Source organism: Grammomys surdaster, unplaced genomic scaffold, assembly GCF_004785775.1.
Source record: "Grammomys surdaster isolate TR1022 unplaced genomic scaffold, NIH_TR_1.0 207, whole genome shotgun sequence".
In the NCBI taxonomy this organism is placed as follows: Eukaryota; Metazoa; Chordata; class Mammalia; order Rodentia; family Muridae; genus Grammomys; species Grammomys surdaster.
Genome location: NW_021604652.1, coordinates 2593913 through 2601787, shown reverse-complemented (window position 1 = coordinate 2601787; position 7875 = coordinate 2593913). Strand labels below are relative to the sequence as shown.

At 43.4% G+C, this 7875-nt stretch overlaps 1 pseudogene; it reads left to right on the top strand.

Moving 5' to 3' along the window:
• Positions 1-247: 247 nt before the first annotated feature.
• LOC114624510 lies at positions 248-4067 on the top strand (annotated as a pseudogene).
• Positions 4068-7875: the final 3808 nt, after the last annotated feature.

Genomic DNA, 7875 nt, shown 5'->3' with positions numbered 1-7875 from the left:
GAGTGAGTGGGTAAGTGGGTGGTAGAGCACAGAGGCAAAGGAGAAGGGAGAGATGGGGGATGGGATGGGGAGGTTGTGGAGGGGTAACCGGGAAGGGGTATATCATTTGAAATCTAAACAAAATGATTAATAAAAAAAACTTTAAAAAAAAAACATACCTTAGTCTTGCTTTGACCAACACTTAGTGGTTCTAATTCTCTCGAGGATTCTTTCCAGGAAGTGCAAATGTTCATCAGAATTATAAAGAATGTCAGAAGATGAAGTTCAGATGAGCACTACCTACATCAAGTCACCAAGAAGCTCAAGGAGAAAAATGAAAATGGTAGGTAGATTGCAGTGCAAAAGCTTGAACACACAGAGTCATCAGGCAGAAAAGTCCGAACGAACGTTGTCAACCAATTAGCAGGCATTCCATTCACATTGACCCCAGGCTTTGTAGTGCTAGCCACTCTGTCAATGGCAGCCATAATAGCTATTTAAATGCTGAACACACTGTAGATACACTGAATCCACCCAACCTTGGAATCCACTCAACATCACTGTAGAGAGCATTTTTTTCTATTCTTCTCTCATATACTACACCCAATTGCCATTTCCCCTCCCTTCCTCCCCCTCTCCCCACATCCACTCCTCTTATTTCCCTTCAGAAAAGAGTAGCTCTCCTCCAGGGATATCGCCTGAACACAGCATAACAAGTCACAATAAGACAAGACACAAAAACTCTTATCAGGGCTACGAGAGGCAATCCAGTAGGAGGGAAAGAGTCCCACAGGTATGCAAAGAGTCAGGGACAATACAACTCCCACAGTTAGGAGTCCCACAAAAATACAAAGTTAACAGCCATAACATATTTGCAGAGACATACCCATGAAGGCTCCCCAGTTGTTGGTTCAGTCTCTGTGAGCCCTGCTTAGTTGATTCTGTGGGTGGTGTTCTCCCAGTATCCTTGACCACCCCTTGGCTCCTATAATTCTTCCTCCCCCTCTTCTTCAGGGTTCCCAGAGTGACCCAGTGGAGATCTCTAATTTAGGCCCTCTCTTTGCCTAATGTTTGGCTGTGGGTCTCAGCATCTGTTCCCATCAGTTGCCAGAGGCAGCCTCCTGTTTATAATATTGAAAACTGAAGCTGATTGTCTCTTTCTGCTGCCTGTAGATCAAGATGTAGAACTCTCAGTTCCTTCTCCCACACTGTGTCTGCCCACATGTTCCACACACACACACACACTCTACCCCTCGTGATGATAATGAACTAAAATTCTGAAACTTTTTTCTAGGCAGAAGAAGAAAAATAACTTTGATTTTCATAAGGCTCCCTAATAAGTCAGCATTGAAACATAAAGGCAAATGCAAAGAGAAAGTTGTACCCAGGAAACCCTAGGATTCGGTTTGCCAAGGTTCCATGGAGAATCGAGGCCAAGAGTGACGAGAGATGCACAGCATGGAGAAAGCAGCAAGGCACAGCCTCGCTAATTCATCTACTCCAAGAATCAGCCTTGAAATTGACTAACTCAAGGACTCGATATAATACTAAATAGAAACACTTGGGTTTTCTTTTCCTTTATGATCAATAAGAATGGTAATCCTGGGCTGGAGAGATGGCTCAGTGGTTAAGAGCACTGACTGCACTTCCAGAGGTTCTGAGTTCAAATCCCAGCAACCACATGGTGGCTCACAACCATCTGTAATGAGATCTGATGCCCTCTTCTGGTGTGTCTGAAGACTACAGTGTACTCATATGTAATAAATAAATAAATCTTTAAAAAAAAAAAAAGAATGGTAATCCCTTCCTGAGGGTGCTCAGTCACAAAGGTGCAAGTCAAATGTAGAGAGGCAAGTTTATGTTACGAAGGTGAAGCTCCGCCGGGCAATGGTGGCACACGCCTTTAATCCCAGCACTTGGGAGGCAGAGGCAGGCGGATTTCTGAGTTCGAGGTAGCCTGGTCTACCGAGTGAGTTCCAGGACAGCCTGGGCTACACAGAGAAACCCTGTTTCAAAAAAACAAAAAACAAACAAACAAACAAAAAAAACGAAGGTGAAGCTCCAAAACTGCACCCAATATATCAACCTCCCTGTGCCAAAATAGTTCCGTCCTATTGCAGCCACAGCCCTTATTACAGTCTCTTGAGTTGTTCTGTCCAACAAATGCCTAAATCAAAACTGTTAGTATTCTGTGTAAACTCCACCTCCACAGTTACCTAGCAACATCCAGGTACGCTCCTCCCCACAGTTACCTGGCAACAGCCAGGTAGGCCTGCCCACTATAAAAGGGGCTGTTTGCCCCCTCCTCTCTCTCTTACCCTCTCTCTTAATCTCTTGATCTCTTGCCTGTAGCTTCTCTCTGCCTCCTCCCCCTTCCCTTCCCCCTCTCTCTCCCCGTGTTCATGGCCGGCCTCTACTCCTCTACTTCTCTTCTCCTTCTTCTCCTTCTTCTCCTTTTTCTCCTTCTTTCTCTCTTTCTCTCTCTCTCTCTCTCTCTCTCTCTCTCTCTCTGTCTCTGTCTCTGTCTCTCTCTCTGTCTCTCTCTCTCCCTCTCTCTCTCTGCTACCCTCCTGGCTCCCCTCCCCATGCCCTGAATAAACTCTATTCTATGCTAATACAGTCGTGTGGCTGGTCCCTCAGTGGGGAGAGATGCCTCAGCATGTGCCTGGTGAGACATCCCCTTCCCCCATACCTCTCCACATACCCACAGAAGATACTCTTTATCTCTATTTTTATAAACACAACAAAAACAACTTTTGAAAGTTGCAAAGTAAAAAAGAAAGAAGCAAACTGAAGCTGAGAGAAGTGGAGTGCCTTGTGGAGATCCATAGTGAATTATGCTTGGCTTTCCAAGTAACATGGGTTGTCTGCTAGTGTGTGCCTTGCGTTAGTCCCTGCTCTATTCTCAGCCTCAAGTTACCATTCCAGCCAAAAGAGAAGGACTTAAGCTCTAAAGTCTGTGCTCTACTCAAGATTAGAAGGACCCTATGACTGACAACATAGCTCTATAAAATGAAGGGACCATTCTGCTCTTCAAATCCCTTGGCAAAGGCTCAAACCTTGTCTCAGTCTAGGCCAGTGAGGTGGAGAAGAGAGTGAGCAATAACATAGGATAGAGAAATGCTCTGAAGTGTTCTAGCAACCGATCTAGGTTTAGAAAATATTTACCAAGTGTTGAGATTCCCCTAAGCATTAAAAGGTTTAACCATGCTCCATCATGATCCCCACGGTCCATCAATAATTTCACACTTAATATATCCTTCAGGCCTTAAAGTTAACCTCAACAGTGAGAGTCATCAGGGTTTGAGGCCCCATTCCACCTATGTTTCTGTAAATTTCACTCCGAGCAGTAAATCTGCCTCTCTGGTTAGTATTCTAGTTAAGAAAGAAATCAAGCTTTCCCAGGCAGCTGCCGAAGGTGGTGAAGGGGCAGGTTCTAGTATTGGATGGCCGAGGCTATTTTCTGGGCCGCTTGGTGGCCATTGTGGCCAAGTCAAATGTAGAGAAGTAAGTTTATGTTACGAAGGTGAAGCTCCAAAACTGTACCCAATATATCAACCTAAATGACTAAATCACATCAAAAATGTTGATGTGAGGGCATCAACATTTCTGGAAATTTCTACAGAAACAAGTTAAAGATCTGACCTTTTTCAGAAAGCAGATTAATACCAACCCCTCTCAAGGCCCCTGCCACTTCCAAGCCTGAGCCGCACTCTTTGGCGCACTGTGCGAGGCATGCTGCCCCACAGGACCTAGAGAGGCCAGGCTGCCCTGGAACGCCTCAAGGTGTTAATGGGATCCCTCCACACTATGACAAGAAAAAGTGGATGGTTGGCCCTGCCGCCCTCAAGGTTGTGCGGCTAAAACCTACCAGAAAGTTTGCTCACCTGAGGCGTCTGGCTCATGAGGTCGGGTGGGAGTACCAGGCAACGACAGGCACTCTGGAGGAGAAACGGAAGGAAAAGGCCAAGATCCACTATCAGAAGAAGCAGCAGCTCTTGAGGCTATGGAAATAGGCAGGAAAGAATATGGAGAAGAAAATCTGCAAGTTCACAGAGGTCCTCAAGACCAATGGACTCCTGGTGTGAACCCAATAAAGGCTTGTTTGTACCTCATGCCTGCCCGCCTGGCCTGCCCTTCCTCCTCCGCAGATCAGGGACGTGGGGACCAAAGTTTCCTTAGTCACTGCTCCTTTGGGTAGAGGGTACATTACACACCTGAGAGCTCACCACCTGCTTGAGTTCTATTAAAGTGAAAACCATGGAATGACTTGAGCTTCAGGGTTGAAAATGAGTAGCAGGGTTGCCCCACCCACCTGATGCAATACCATATTCTGCAACTATGAAAATGAGGGCTAGGCGGGGAGTGGTGGCGCACGCCTTTAATCCCAGCGCTTGGAGGCAGAGGCAGGCAGAGGATTTCTGAGTTAGAGGCCAGCCTGGTTTACAGAGTGAGTTCCAGGACAGAAAGAAAATGAGAGCTATACACCTGGGCTGGGATTTAGACGTGCACACTGAAGACACTGACCAAGTACACGCAGTGCCTTTGCTCCTTCCCAACAGACAACAAAGCAATATTTTTCTGGAGGGTTCTATGTGCTAATGAATTATTTGACTTAAATAAAAAAAAAAAAAAAGAAAGAAATCAAAAGTTGCTTTTAGACTGGGCAGTGGTGGCACACACCTTTAATCCCAGCACTTGGGAGGCAGAGGCAGGCGGATTTCTGAGTTAGAGGCCAGCCTGGTCTACGGAGTGAGTTCCAGGATAGCCAGGAAACCCTGTCTCGAAAAACCAAAAAAAAAAAAAAAAAGTTGCTTTTAAATACACTAAATTCCTTTTTCCCTTTTCCAAAACACGTACACACACGGAGGGGGAGGGGGGCTGGGAGCAGAGGGGGAGTGAAGCCTGGAGAGTCCTGAAGTGGAGTGTTGGCAAACACTTATCACCCCTGCCCCTAGTCCCTGTAGCTAGGTCACTGGGTCACTGAGGTGTCCAACCCACAATCCAAAGGTGTTTTCACCATCCAAAGGTTCTTTACTGATTCAGTGCATAAATATTTTCCAAAACTGCTAAGTAGAGTGTGCTCCATTCTACTGGACTCACACACATCATCCAATGTTCTAAGTGCTCAAATCCCAAAGAGTCAGATAAGAATTCAAATAACTCTGAAACAGACCAAACACAGTCATTTAGGAACAGGAGTCTCTAATGGGACTCAAACAAAAGGAAGAGAACTTTCTGAGAGAAGGATTACTCCTTGAGGCTTTAGGGAGGTGGTCAGTCTTGTGAAATAGAGAGAAGTAGAACTTTTTTTTCATTTCCACAACTTGCTGATTATGGAGATGGTTTAGGCACAGGAGAGTATATATGTAAAAATAATACCTTTTTAGTGAAAAGAATTCTGATATGACAGTCAACAGACCTGGTTTTCAATCATAGTTCTGTCGTTTGGTCCCTTAAAATCAAGCCTTCTGCCTCCACATGTGTAACGCTGGGCTTGATGGCGTCTATTATTTTCTCTCTCTTTTCTCTCCTCTTTCCCCTTTCCACCATAACCCCTCCTCCATTTTTTGACAGAGCCTTACTCTGGAGCCCAGACTGGCCTTAAACTTGTAGCAATCTTCCACCTCAGCCTTCCAAGTGCTGTGATTACAGGCATGAGTCACCATGCCTGTTATAGGTCCTCCATGTTCATCTGTCCTGACACATTATCTCAACTATCACGCAGACTAGTGTGCCTCAGGATACAATAAGTAAAGGAATGATTCACAGCCTCAGTCTTTTCATCTCTAAAATAGGAATAATAAATCATTTGTGGAGCTATTGCCAAGATTTAGATCAATATGCAAAGTACCTATAGGTACATTACCTAGAGGTAATGAATGACCTTAGTCCTGCTCCCTAGCATAAAACTTTCCATTAGCTTTTTGCTAATCAATTACTTCTTTATTTCTTCTCAGAAACAACTTTAAAATATATAGAGAATCTATCTCCACTGCCACTCACAAAATTGCAGGAAACATTTGATTGATCTACTTAATTCTACTCTGCCTGCTTACACTGTTTGGCCATTTGTTTACCTGTTTGTTAGTTTTGGGGACAGGTTCTCATGTAGTCCAGCCTGACCTTGAACTTGCTATGTCTCTGATGATGGCACTGAAAACTGATCCTCTTCCCTCTACCTGCCAAATGTTGGGGTTGCTTAGAGATATGTTCTTCCATGCCAAATTTAAAGTCTATTTTAAATTCAATGTCCAAAGCAATTCACCATAGTATTCATCTATGCAAAGTCCTACAGTGTCTCCACCCCATTTAGAGAAAAACTTAATCTTTACAAAGACTTACTTACTTCCTCCTCAACATTTGGACCTCATCTACTCTTTAACCACAAAACCTTTCTCCAATAGAAAACAAACATTATCTTTTCACTTCTTCCTCATGACATAGCCCATCGACTCTTGTAATTTATATGTATGTTACTTCAAGAGAAGCTCTTGGAGACCACTACATTTAAAATTGCAGCAATCCATATCATCTATGGTTTTCTTCTTCTTCATAAAAGTTATTGCTGTTTGACATACCACAAAATGTAATTATCTAATAACATCCCATTAGAATACAAGTATAAGGACAAGTGAGATGGCTCAGGGAATAAAGATATTTGCTGACAAGCCTGCCAATGTAAGTTCAATCCTCAGGATCTACATGGTAGAAGCAGCAGCTCAACTTCTACAAGTTGTCCTCTGACCTCCACATTCCAATACACATACACACACACACACTAAATAAATAAATAAATAAATAAATAAATAAATAAATAAATAATAAGTAAATGCAATATTTTTAAATATAGAATCCAAGTTTAATAAGGTCAAATGCTTTACTCATTGGTGATGTGTCCATACATAGTTCAGTACCCAGTACTTAAATACTTGTTTTACTCCTCTGGCCACTAAAGTGAGTGGATGTTCACTGTTTTCACCAGCTCTTAGGACCAATAGGCAAGGTTAAAGGATGCAGAATATAAATCTGCAGGAGAAGAAGCAAGGAAACAATAACCAAAAGCATCTGACTTATGCAATGCATCTGTTTCTGGTGGGAACCTGGCTTCTGTTACTATATGACATCATTTTAGAGGAAATGTGGGCTTCTGTGCTTTGAAGCAACCCAGGAAGAGCAAATGCTGATCATTTTCAAAAGAACCCTTAGGATTCTAGCTTTCCTTGATCTTAAAAATGCTTGAGTTTATGGGGAGGGACACAAGTTCTGCTATAAACAGAATCCTTTGGTGCTTGAGACTGAGTGGGTGTACCTGATCGAGAGTTTGCTTGGGGCCTTATATCTTCATCTTTTCCCTGCACAATAAGGTAAGTTGTTTGTTTCCTGTTTGCTTTACTCTGAAAAGAAATAAAATTGTGACTATGTCCACTATGTTCAAGATTCCCATTTAACAAGATATTGTGAATATGTTTGTCTTAGTCAGGATTTGTATTCCTGCACAAACATCATGACCAAGAAGCAAGTTGGGGAGGAAAGGGTTTATTCAGCTTACATTTCCACATTGCTGTTCATCACCAAAGGAAGTCAGGACAGAAACTCACACAGGGTAGGAACTTGGAGGAAGGAGCTGATGCAGAGGCCATGGAGGGGTGCTACTTACTGATTTGCTTCCCCTGGCTTGCTCATCCTGCTTTCTTATAGAACCCAGGACTACCAGCTGAGGGATGGGTTCTCCCCACAATGGGCCCTCCCATCCTTGACCACTAATTGAGAAAATGCCTTACAGCTGGATCTCATGGAGGCATTTTCTCAACTGAAGCTTCTTTCTCTGTGATAACTTCAGTTTGTGTCAAGTTGACACAAAACCAGCTAGTACAATTGACCCCTTGTCAACTT